The 12,555-nt window shown below is 46.6% G+C and overlaps 1 protein-coding gene and 1 long non-coding RNA gene across 4 annotated transcripts in view; both read left to right on the forward strand.

The window, feature by feature from the left end:
- The window catches only part of NAV2 (neuron navigator 2), a 404,334-nt gene that overhangs the window by 59,073 nt on the left and 332,706 nt on the right, over nt 1-12,555 (forward strand). The window lies entirely within an intron of this gene.
- Nucleotides 6,283-11,199, forward strand: LOC116525274. The gene is made up of 2 exons (XR_004257649.1): nt 6,283-8,275; nt 8,753-11,199. It is a non-coding gene; the product is annotated as an uncharacterized LOC116525274 (long non-coding RNA).

Below are 12,555 nucleotides of genomic sequence, written 5' to 3' on the forward strand. Positions count from 1 at the left end.
AATAAGATAGAGTACCTGTTCCTAAGCAACTTATAATCCAGTTGTACTATTATTAATGGCAATGCTGACACCCATACAACAAATGAAATGTATCCGTCCCCTACTATAAGAGGAGTTGTACTATTATGAAAGCCGTAAGGGAGATAGAAACAAAGTACTAAGAGCATATACATACTTCTGATGAGTGGAAAGGATCTGAGAATTCACCAGCAAAGTTAGTTTTGCCCTGAGTCTTGAAAGATGAGTGTGGAATCAATTGGCAGAGAATGGAAGGAAAAGCATTCCATGCCGAGGGAACAGCCTGAGCAAAGGCAAGGAGGTGCGACCATGTATGACCTACTCCAGAAGGGCAGGCAGCCCACAGGGACATTGGGAGGAGTGATAGGAGACACTACTCTACCTAGAAATTCTCAACTCCCACCTGACCCCCACCATTAGAAGGAAGAAAGTATCTGAATTGTGGGGGAAGCCAGGAAGTGACAAATTAAACCCTGTCAAGGGAAAACACTAAATGCAGTGGCATTTAGTATGTGCATTGGGGAGATGCCTTTACATAATTCTTTATCTCAAGAAAAAAGAAAAGGGGAGAGAGGAGGGAGAGAAATCCTTTGCTAGCCCAGCCCAGCCCTTTCTGGGGGCATATTCATTCATTGATCGGCTTGTCAGTGTGACATTGTATCTGCCCTCCTGAAAGCCATACATCTTACTTTCAAACCCTCCAACAGCCTGCGACCCCCGTGTTTCAGGGTTGACCTTTTGGTAGCAGGCTTACTCCCCTCCAAGGCTGCTGGAGGGGAGACGGTACCTCTTGTGCTCAGGCCTTCCTTGTCGCTGGCTTGTGGACAGGAGTCCTTTCTTCTCTAGGAAGGATTAGTGCTTTCCTTAAATTTGACTCTCACGTTCTGAAAAGCCTACCAGCTGTGTACTTCCACAGGCCTTTTATTTTAATTTTTATCCATCTTCTTCCTTTATATCCAAGGTCTCTGGGTACCCCCAGAGTAGGAAAGAGTCTTTAAGTCTTTAAGCTACTTGCAAAAATGTCTGCACAGAGGTTGTCTTCATTATCCCAGAGATGGCAATTCTGAGGTTTCATTTCCTGCATGTAATGTGACAACTGCAGAGATAGGGGACCAGGCAGGGAAGCCTGAGTTTTACTCCTGTTTGGTGGCTTTCAAATCAGATAAACAGGGCCAATCACTCTCCCTTTCTGAGCCTTTATCTGCAAAATAGGAAAAAGGATCCTTTTCAGTACTGCTGTGATGAGAATGTGAAAGGTGCCCGTATCACGCTCAGTAAATAGCCACTACTATGGCTAGGATTTTCATGTGACATGCAATGCGAAGCCCTTCTGTGATATTTTTATATTCAAGCCCAGCTATTTTAGGCGGGGCGGGGGGGTGGGGAAATGGGCTCTTTCTGACAAGCTATCTAGCTCATTCCCTCTCTCCATGGGGTGCCACACTGCTTCTTATCCTTCTTTTGTCATTCTAAGACCATGTAAAAGCTGACATCCCCCCCATCAGCCTTGCCTCATGCGTGGGTGGAGAGGCGTCAGCCCACATCATACATGGAAGCAGTCTAGAGAGCCTACTTTGTCTGAAGTTCCCCTGTCCGGCCCCTACCATGTCTGAGCTTTTTCCCATTAGTCATCGCTTTGGCTGAAAGAGTGGAAGACCCCTGTTAAACTGAAATACGTTATCTGGGAAACACATTAAGCCATTAACAGCTGGACACAAATTAGTTTATCAGACAGAGGTTGGCCTTGCAGAATTTAGGAGTGAGAAGCAACTTTATAGATCATCAGTTTCTTAGTGAGGAAAAGAAGGTCCACTGCTGAGCAGCTCTTGCTCAGGGAAGTACCAGTGGCACCTTTTGGGATGCCAGGCCTCAACTCTGCCTCCTGGCCTGATCTCCCCTCTTCATTCTGCCTTGATGAGCAAGATGGACAGTCCAACTTTCATTCAGGAGATTTTTATCATGTGGCTGCCATAGTTGGGCAGGTGCTGAAAATTCAGAGAAGCATGGGAGACAGAAATAGGAGTAAGTGAGCATGGGAGAGGCCTCTTGGAAGCTAGGATGGGAAAGATCTGGAACAGAGGACACTCGGTGAAAGGCAGATCCAGACTCTGAGGGGTCAGCCCCACCAGGGACTTCACAGTAACAGAACGCTGGGGTCCTCCCTCGTGGCTACCATGACAGTTCAAGAATGGTCATGCTCAGGGAGATAGGTTAAACTGGCAATGAAGAACTGCCTGCCAGGGTCAACACTGAATTATTAGGCCCAGAGGATGGGTCAGAAAGCCATGAGCTGAAAAAAGAGGCCAATGGCTGGGAGTAACAGACCACACTTCAGGACAGACCTTCACAAGCATTGTTCCATGTGGTCAACACAGACTGATGTCTTTCCCCTGCTTCATGTCAAAGGTCTTGGTGGGGGATTATGGAAGTGAGAGGAAGGAGAAGAAGGGTGGTGGGAGAGGTTTGGTGGATGAGCAGGTTTTAAGAAGCCACTTCTGTCTCTGCAAATCTACAGCGTCCTAACTGTGAACTCACATCCATTACCCTTTGGAACCACTGGTAGCATCATGCTGGTAATGTCACTTGTCTTTTCCACTCACCTTTTCTTGCTTGGGTCCTCATTCCCATCTCCTGCATGATTTCAACAGCCATCTAACTGGTCTCCCTCCCTCCAGCCTTTACCTTTTTATAACTATCCTCTTGCTGTTACAAGGTCTTCCAAAAATGGGAATTTGGACAACTCACTCCCTTGATTTATAAGAATTAAGGATAGACTCCTTTACAGGGACCTTGCTTGTCCCAGCCTACCAAATAACTCCATGTGATGTGAGCACAGAGAATCTGCCATGAACTTTCCCCCCTCTACACCCTTGCACACATGATTCCACCTTCCTGAGATGCTTCTCTCTTCCTGTCAAACCTGCCAGAAGCAGGCCAGCATCACCTCTGTGAAGTCCTTCCATGCTCCCTGGCCTTGTGCATTGTTCTTTTCTTTTTTCTTTTTCCAGAGTTTGGGTCTTGCTCTGTTGCCCAGGCTGTAGTACAGTGGAACCATCATAGCTCACTGCAGCCTCAAACTCCTGGGCACAAATGATCCTCCCACCTCAGCCTTCCAAGTAGCTGGGACTAAAGCAGGCACATCACACCTGACTAATTTTTATTTTATTTTATGTAGAGACAAGGTCTCACTATGTTGTTCAGTCTGGTCTTGAACCCCTAGACTCAAGCAATCCTCACACCTTGGCCTCCCAAAGTGTTCGGATTACAGGTGTGAGCTACTGCACTTAGCCAGCTTTTTTCTTTATGACCCAGGTGTACACTACACAGCCCTCTTTTGTAGTACCTGTTGTATCACATTGCAACTGTTGGTATATGTGGCCATTTTCTTACTAGATTATGTGTGTGCATGGTAGGACACACACACATCCCCCAGACAAGGAATTCTCTCTAATTCTCAACACCCTGGACAAAGCTGGGCAAATACATCGTGGTAGACACTCAAGGAGTGTTTGCTAAATGAACTAGAATACCTATGCCCTGAAGTGTGTGAGATCTGAAGGGAAAGGCCTCAGGCTTTCATCTCTTTAATTAAAGCTGAGGCAGGTACCTTCTGTATCTCCCTCCACACCTCCTCATCTCTCCTTGTACCATGAATGGTATTTTTTTCACCTTTTTCCAGCAAAGATTGGAAACTAATTGCTCATTCTATGACTTTCTGCAGATGTGTAGTTTCATAAATGTTGTGGCTATCCTGGAAAGCACAATGAATCTAATGATGCTTTCCCAGAAAATGTATAAATCCCTGATCTTGCAGCATTTTCACACAATCAGAAGGATTTTGGATTCTTCATCCACCCACTCAACTCCAAAGAACCCTTGGCTTTAAAAAGCTGTGATAGAGATATCTTATGTTTTGCTCTCTTAGCCAATAAGATTTGTTAAGCTTTATTTTTGGAAAAAAATGTTATTTTAGGATTTGTTTTCCAAATATATAAATATATTTTAATATGGAATATGCTTTTTCAAATGACACATGCTCTCTCTTTTCTGATATGTTGTCCTAACCTGTGCCCCTTCCCTTGAGACAGCAAATATTGCTGCCACATTTCATTCTTCAGAAGTATGTGTGGGGATGTATATAGAAGGGCCTCTTGTAGTCATTTCATCTAAGTTAAGGCCCGAGGCAGAACATGGAATCTGCTGCCTGAGTCTGGCTCAGTGCTAGCGTAGAAGAAGCTGCATGGACATACACTAGGACAATCATCAACAGCCTTTCATTTGGGTAACATTTACTGAGCCCCCACTATGGGCCACACCTGTTCCCAGCACTGGGGAACAGTAGGGGAACAAAACAGACAAGGTTGTTGAAATTTGTAGTCTAGTGGGACAAGGCAGAAAAGAAACAACAATACAGGTTAGCTAAGTTAACTTAGTAAGCAAAACAATAATGACAAGACAACAGTAATGGAGTGGAAGAGTGTGTGGGAACAAGGTCTGACATCAGAAGTCTAAAGTCCCCATGAAGAGGTGACATTAGACATGAGACCAGGGGCAAGTCCAGGGGGAAATAGTGCTCCAGGGAGAGGAACTACCACTGCAGGGTCCTGAGGTAGGAGTGATTTGGATGTGTTTGAGAAGAAGAAAGTGGGCCACTGTTCTGCAGCATAGCCAGCCAAGGACAGAGGGTGGGAGATCAGGTTGCAGGTCATAGAGGAAAGTTGGGATTTTTAAACTCTGAAAGGAAATCAAGTCCTGAAAGGTTTAGGTAGGGTGACATGTTGATCTAATTGGCATGTTTTAAAGATTAGGATGAAAAAGATTAGGACCAAATTATCACCTTTCCTCATTATAAACAGTTTTGACTGCAGAAATAAATATATAAGGCAGTCCATGAGTTTTCATTACAGCTCTCTCCCAATTGCGCAGGGGAGCCAGGATTTCCATCCTAAGATGTCATGGCTGCCCAAATCAGAAACAAGCTCCGAGGTCTGGGTGGCTAGTGCCATCTTGCCTTGGGAGCCGAAGGATTCTTGAGCCTTTTCAGGATATCTGAAAGTTGGGGACCCCTGGAAGGTCACTGCCAGATGAGAGGATGCTGGGCCCAGGACAAGGGTTGGGCAGGAAGGTGGGAAGGTCCCCAGTCGTCAAAGGAAGACACAGGGGGCCTGTGGCAGGTGGAGGGGGCAGAAGAGGAAAGAAAGGCCACAGGCTGCCTCTTCTGTCGCTGCCTGACTCCTCCTCCTTTGCGGAGGGCCTTGAATGTCCTTTCTCCAGTAGTGGCCAGACCAGGTGTGTTTGGAAATACCCAAACTCTCTGCCCTTCACGTGGCAGGAAATAAATGTTGCTGTGGACGCAGCGTGTGGCTGGGGCAGGGTGCAGGGTGTGTGTGTGTGGCGGGGTGGGGGGGGGGCGGTTAAAGTTGTGGGGGTCAGAAATGCATCCATCCTGCAGCCCTAGTTCCAGCTGCTCCAGGGGGAGGCGACTCGGACAACTTGAGTTAGGCGCAGAAAGAAAATGGGGATGGAGTTGAGCGCGCGTGGTGAGGCGCTGGCTGGTGTGTGGGCTAAGAACCCGTGGAGACCCAGGAGCCACGAACTGCGCTCCGCAGCCCCTTCCCACTGCCTCACCCTTACCCCTCTTCTGCCCAAGGCTCTCCCTACTCCCCAAGCCCTCCCCGAAATAGTTAAGTATCCTCCTACGAACTCCGACCATCTTTCCCTCTTCGCTCCAACCCGCAGCAGTGGCAAACGGCCCCACTGAAGCGCCGGGGGCCACTGAGGGAGGCCCGCCGGCCAGTGAGGGGGCGGGGAGCTCGCCGGCCTCCGACCCCCCCCTTCGCCCCGGCCGCCGCGGCCCCAGCGGCCTCCGCGCTGCGAGGAGCGGGCGCTTGGACGCCGGGGGAGTTGTTTGATTTGGCGGAGGCGGGGAGGCTGGCGAGGAGCGAGCGAGGGAGGCACGAGAGCCGGGCAGCGCGGGCGCCGGGCTACAGAGTAGGGTCCCCGCGCGCAGCAGCCCCCCAGAGGCGGGGGCGAGGCGGCCGCGGGCGCCGGGGATGCCCGGAGGGGCCGCAGCCGAGAGCAGACCCAGGACTGGACGGCGCGACCTGCCGGGCGCGCGGGCAGGTGCTTCGGCTCCTTTATTATTATTATTTTTTTCCCCCTCCGCTGTTTTCCTCTGCCCTTTCCTTGCTCGCCCTGAAGTAAGATGAGCGTGATGCTGTGGCGCTGGGAACAGAATAACACCACCATGAAGCTGGTAAGGGTGGATTGCAGACCGCACCCCCTGGGCGCTGCTCTACTTTTTAATTCCCCACCCCGCCCCCCATCCCCTTTAGGCACTGGCTCGGGTGGTGGTGGAAAGCCCCTGAAGTGCATTCCGCACTTGGTATCTCCCTTATTGTTTTGAAGCTAGATCTCAGGGAGGTGTGTGTTTAAACCAGGAAAGTCGGTGTGTGTATGTCTGTGGTTGTGAGTGATTGAAGTGGGCTGGGACTGCGCTGCATTATCTCCCTGTCCCTTCCACCTACGAATTCCTGGAGCTCTCTTGGGTTGCACACGCTGGGATTGTCTCCTACAAGTAGGTCTTCGCCTTCACAGCTGGTCCCGAGACAGCGTGGTCTGCCTCCCCCAAGCCCCCATTGTGTCTTGCTAGTTTGGGGTGCATACAGCTGTTGATCTCTATTGCAGTTTGGCTTGTTTGCGGGGGAAACATGAGCCCCGAGCGAGTATTCACCGCGTCCTCCTTTTCTCCCGCCTCTCACAATGGCTTAGTTCTCTTTCAAGCTTGCAAAGAACCATCCAGGCTGCAGGTACTTTTTCCCTCCTCCGTTTTCAAAAATAACCGCCCATCACTCCCGGGAGAGCTGATGATAGAAGGATTTTCCTTGCTGCCCAAAGAAGCCTGAGTTGTTTCTCCATCTCAATGAGGAAATGTGATCGGAAATCTCTGGGTTTTGCTTTTGTGAATTGTTTTTTTATCGGATAGTTTTAACTGGCGGGGACCATAATTCCCCCATTTTAAAGTCAGCCAGTGCTGTGGCCAAGTCTGTTAACACCCTTGGATGTCAGTTTTCTCCTCAGTAAAATGGGGCAAGTTCCCACCTTGTAGAACTAGTGCCAGGATAAGAAATCATATTTGTAGATTGCCTGGCATATAATAAGAATTCAATAAGAAATAGGTATTATTAATAAGCTGGAATCATAATTACTGGTGTGAGCTCTTTAAAGATGCTACTAAAAAAAAAAAAAATCACAGCAGCTACATTGGATACCAAGATACTAAATCAACTAAAGCTGGGTATTCATATAATGAACTTATTTGTTGGGAAAATGGCACCTTGCTTTTCATACTTCTTGTGTTATGTTTGGCCTGCCTAACTTTAAGCTACTATTTTACAACTTCGTTTAATGTGCTGTAACATTAGCAGACGTTGTGCACCTTTGCTGTGCTATACCATGATTCCAGCTCCTTAATCCTTTCCTGGAATCTTTCTCCAACCAGACTGGTGTAGAAGAGGCCAAAGTTTCACATAATTTCTCTCCAAGCTATACCTGAGATGCCACTCTAACAGACAGCATAGGAAAGCTGGGTCCTAATCTGAACTGCATAGGGTCAGGTTGCCAGTCCTAAATGCTTTTTTAAAAAGAAGAAAAAGGATAATTTGCCAGGCAGGGAAAACATGGAGCCTCCCAGGGGATGGCTTCTGGAGCTTGGTGGCAGGTGGCCCTGGTAAGGGCTGGGATGTCTTCTCCACTCCAGTATTGCTGCCCCATTAGTCTATGGAGGGAGCTTTCCTCAACACAGGTCAGAGGTCAGCCTTTATTGGGTCTGCCTGAATCTTTAGACCTGTCTCACTTTTCAAATTAACTGTGAGGACCACCAAGGTAGTTATGGTCCACCAAAGTACCCCCTTCCCATGAGGTGGAGGAGGGGCTAGAGGAGCTCAAGCAACTGGGAAACCCTGAGGGAGTAGCAGTTTCTGTCCAGTACACTCCATTGCCCCAGAGCCCATACAGGAAGAGGCATGACTGGGTCTTGGCATCCGGACTGTCTCAGATATCCTCAATGATGAGCCTCAGCTTTTCTGTGAATCCTAGGAACCACTGATACATCATTAGCTGACATATCATTAGTTTGCTTTTTGTTCATTCACTTATCGTTTAATCAATTTACCAGTTACTTATTGTGTCTTTTGTGCAGAGCACAGCCTCAGTGTCTGTGTTTGTTGTGAAAGATTTTGCTTGCAGATGATTCTTGGTTTGAATTCCAGCCTTGCTACTTACTAACCCCTGAATCAGTTTTCCTCTTTTGTAAAAGGCTGTTTTACAACTCTCTTTCCCCAGGCTGTGAAAAGATGAAATGAGACAATATAGGAGCATGATCCAGCATAGAGTTTGAAGCATGTTTGTCTATTAAATGGGAACTATCATTATTTTCTTCAATGGTAAATGAGACATAATTCCTGTCTCCACTCTACGTTGTACTGTTGGGTGAATGATTGGTTCTTCTAACGGGCTCTGAGAAAATAAACCTTTCTTACCTTTGAATCATTAGTGGCCCTCAGCAGGAAGGAGCTCCCTGGGAACATCTTGGAAGTCAATTGTGTATGAATAATCACCCCAGAATGGGGCCTGGTGCCAGAGGTGGGTGCCTGAACTTTTATCATTGATGCACTTCAATAAACATGAAATCAGTTAACCCACAGCTTGAAAATTCATTGTTTTGTTTGAATAGTAGAATTAAAGGTCTTGCTTCATGTTCTTTTTTAAGGCTAATTGGATAAAAAATAAGGCCTAGAGTAATGAGAGGCCAGACTTGCATCTCTATATGTTATCTCCGCAGGGGAATGTCAGAAATGCACCTGCCCATCTAGGAGAGAAGGCAGTAGCTGGTAGATCCTGCATCTGTCCAGATCCCATCTGACTGGGTCACAGGCCTTTGATGAAAGTGAGAGGAGGTGACTGCCCAGGCCCAAAGCACCCACTGAGGGGATAAGCTTGGGGCGCAGCCACAGAGCATTCTGTGGTGGTGCTGACATTCTTAACACCTTCCCTCCCCACCCCAGTTCCCTTCTTTTAGATTCTTTGGACTTAGGCAGAGCAAGGAGAAACAGTGAGGCCACTTCTGGAGCAGCTGGTATTCTTTGACGAGTGGTAGAGCCCAAGAATGGTGAGAAGAAAGGCTCTGAGAGAGGTGCCCCTGGCAGCCTGTGCCAATGCACAGAGTGCAGGTTGTCCAGTCAGAGACACCTGCAGCCAGAGCTCTGGAAAGGAGCTACTGCCCTGTGATGTGGGCCAGTTACTTCGCCTCTTTGATCTTTGGTTTTCTCATTGTAAATGGAGACTACAGCGCCTCACAGAATTACAGTAAAAATGAGGGGAAAAAATGTATCTGATTTGAGCTCAGTGTTCTGCAGTTAGTTGGTGGGCAGTGAATGGCTGCTGTTATGATGACGAGATGAACCAGTAGTGTGTGCATTTCTCCACACACAGAGAAAAGCCTCAACGGAAACACTCCCAAAAGTTAATAGTGCCAAGCACTTGGGGGAAAGCTACCAGGATTTTTTTTTTTGGTCTATTCTTTTCCTTATATTCTAAATTTTGTGCAATGCTCATATAATACATTTATCATCAAGGAAATATTTTTTTTAATTACTACTAAAATCATATTAATAGTTAACATGTATTGAACCTTTACTTTGAGCTTTACATGCAGGATTCGATTTCACCTTTTCTGCAACCCTCTGAAATAAAAACTATTATTATCCCCATCATTCAGATGAGGAAATTAAGACTCAGAGAGTTAAATGACTTGCCCAAGAGTCCAGAACTAGTAACTGTAGAAGTGCTGCTTTGTCTGATGGTAAAGGCTGTGCCTTGAACTCCTCTGTCTGACACACTGGATGCCTCTTAGAGCGCTGCAGGGCCTGCTGCTGAGGTGAGTCTGCATGAATGTGTAGTATAGACGTCTGTGCTCACTGCTGTGGTTCTCTCTCTGAGGGGCCTCTCTGTTCACTGCAATCCTATCTTAGCCCCTTTGATCAGGGAGATCCTGGGAGGGAGGAAAGTGGGAATGGGTTGGGTCATCGCCCTTCAGCATCTTGGAAAACGCTTATGGGAGCTCTTCCTCAAAAGCAAGGAGAAAGTGGCTCTGCGTGAAGAATAATTGAGAATAATGATGATGAGGGAATGTGCCCCTGACCTTTGACCTTTCCCCAGAGAGGCATTGGTCAAAGACCCCCTGGGCCTGTCTGCAGCCAGGCTAACAAGCAGATTAAAAGAGGTCAGTGGGTTAAAGGGCTCTGTCTGCCTCCCTGTATTATATTGCTCCCTCCCAAAGGCCAGGATGCTGTGGGCCCTGCAGAGTGCCTGGGCTCCCAGGTGCTGTGTTGAAAAGACAAATGCTCCTTTAGCTTTTTATTTTTAATCCCTAACTTTATGGAGACTTAATTGCCAAATAAAAATTATATATATTTAAAATCTACAATGTGATGATTTGATATATGCATACATTATGAAATGATTCCCACTATCAAGCTAATTATCACATCCATCAGTTCTCTTCAGCTCTTTACATGTACAGACTGATTCTCATCTTAACAACTTCTGCTTTTTTTCCTGACTTAAGCTCGTTAACACTCACATGAAGGTACTGCCAGCTTCGGCTAGAAAATATCAGTCCTTTCCACTCTCAGGGACTTCTAGGACTTTCTCCTGGTTTCCACTAATTGTAACTGGCATAGATTTGATTGTCTCCCAGGTACTGAAATCATGTCCATTTTCTGCTAATTCCCAAAATCTCAAGGGCAAGAAATTCTATTCTTTCCTTGAGAAAGCAGGTTGGAATACACAGGAACAGTTCCATATGCATTTCAGCTGTGGGTAATAAGCCATCATAGCCTTCATGTACTTTTCTGAATTGAAACCAAAGCATGTGAGGAAGGTTTTGACTTTGGTTAATTACTAGGAAAACAAAGAAGGGAATATTGGGAGGGGAGAAGAGAGAGCCTCTGAGATTAGTAAGTGACTTCCTCTTAATGACATTTTGAGGTAACACATTTTCCTTCATTTTTGTCTTAATAGAAAAGTAGAGATTTATAATTGGTCCTTTTGGTGACCTGGCAGTCCTTGCATTGCTTATGCAATTGTTTTTGTGTGAAGCCAGCAAAAAAAAAAAAAAAATTGTTTTGTTTCTGGCTTCTGTAATATAATGCCAGCCACCCAGAAGGCATGTGGCTAAGCTTTTCTTTCAGGATTTCTAAGACTCTCCAGGACCATGCCATCATCTATCCAGCTGCCAGCCAGAGATCTGGCCTGGGTGACCCAGGTGCTATTCCCAAGGGTTGTTCTTTTTGATTCAGATGCTGTTACAGAAATGCGGGCTCTGATATAAGAGCAGCAGCCAGGGAGGTGGAAAAGCAGTGGAAGAGCCTGACCTACCACTAAGAATGGGTGACAGAGAGAAGGGTTGGAATGAGTTAACAGATATTGTTTAAACAGAGAAACAAGAAGGTATGATGGAGATATTTGGGTGGGCCGGGAGGTGGTAGAGGATTGCTCCTGTGACCAAAAATAGTATGTCTGGTCATAACACTGTGGAGTGGGACAAGGAAAAGCACCTGCATTATACATTATCTTTGTCATAGTGAGAGATGAGCTGTGTGCTCACTGGGAACGTGATAGGACCTGTAGCACAAATGAATTCATAGGAAAGCAAAGTGCTTTAAATGGGATTTACCAGCTTCAGTATGTTTCCTGGTCTTAAGAAGGTGTGTATGTTTGTCGAGGGTCTAGGGAGCGAGTCTTGTTTCACAGCTGTAGCTCTGCCTATTTTTCTGGCATCATTCCCAATGCCAAGTTTCAGGATTCAAGGCTATTGATTACATTGTTTCAACCTTCTGTGGGATCCTGCCTACTGGTGGATGAAGCCCAACTCCTTTGTGGCATTCAGGGCCCTTTAGATGATAGCAATGTTTTAGGTCTTCTTCTGCAGAGCTTCCACATAGAACCTGTTCGTTCTAATAAGCATGGTTGGCCCGGTGATTTTCCAGTTTCATGCGTCTTCCATCTGTCCATGTATCACCCCATGCTTTGAAGCTTAGGTCGAGTCTCCTTTCTTTTAAGAAGCCATCCCCAACTTATTAAAAGGGAGGGCTTTTAAGCCCTGACAGGCAGTAGTGTGAACCCTCCTCGGATTCCCTAAGTTCTTGAGCTGCTGGTGGATGTGGTACCTTTGCTATCAGACTTTGAACAGTGGCTTCATGCATAGATACTGGGGACAGTCAACCCCCATTCCCTCCCAGCTCTGCCAACAGTCTGTGTGACCTGGGGAGAATATTGCTTTATTTTTCTGAGCCCCAGTTTCTTCATCTGTAAAATTATGTTGATAATCATTACGAATTCAAGATTGTTGGGGTTGTTTGATAAGACATATGTATTTAGAGCAACATCCAAGCACATAGTAAATGCTCAATAAATGTTAGCCATTGTTGCCGGGCGCGGTGGCTCAAGCCTGTAATCCCAGCACTTTGGGAGGCC

This window comes from Sapajus apella, unplaced genomic scaffold, assembly GCF_009761245.1.
Source record: "Sapajus apella isolate SASKATOON/1434 unplaced genomic scaffold, GSC_monkey_1.0 scaffold47, whole genome shotgun sequence".
NCBI lineage: Eukaryota > Metazoa > Chordata > Mammalia > Primates > Cebidae > Sapajus > Sapajus apella.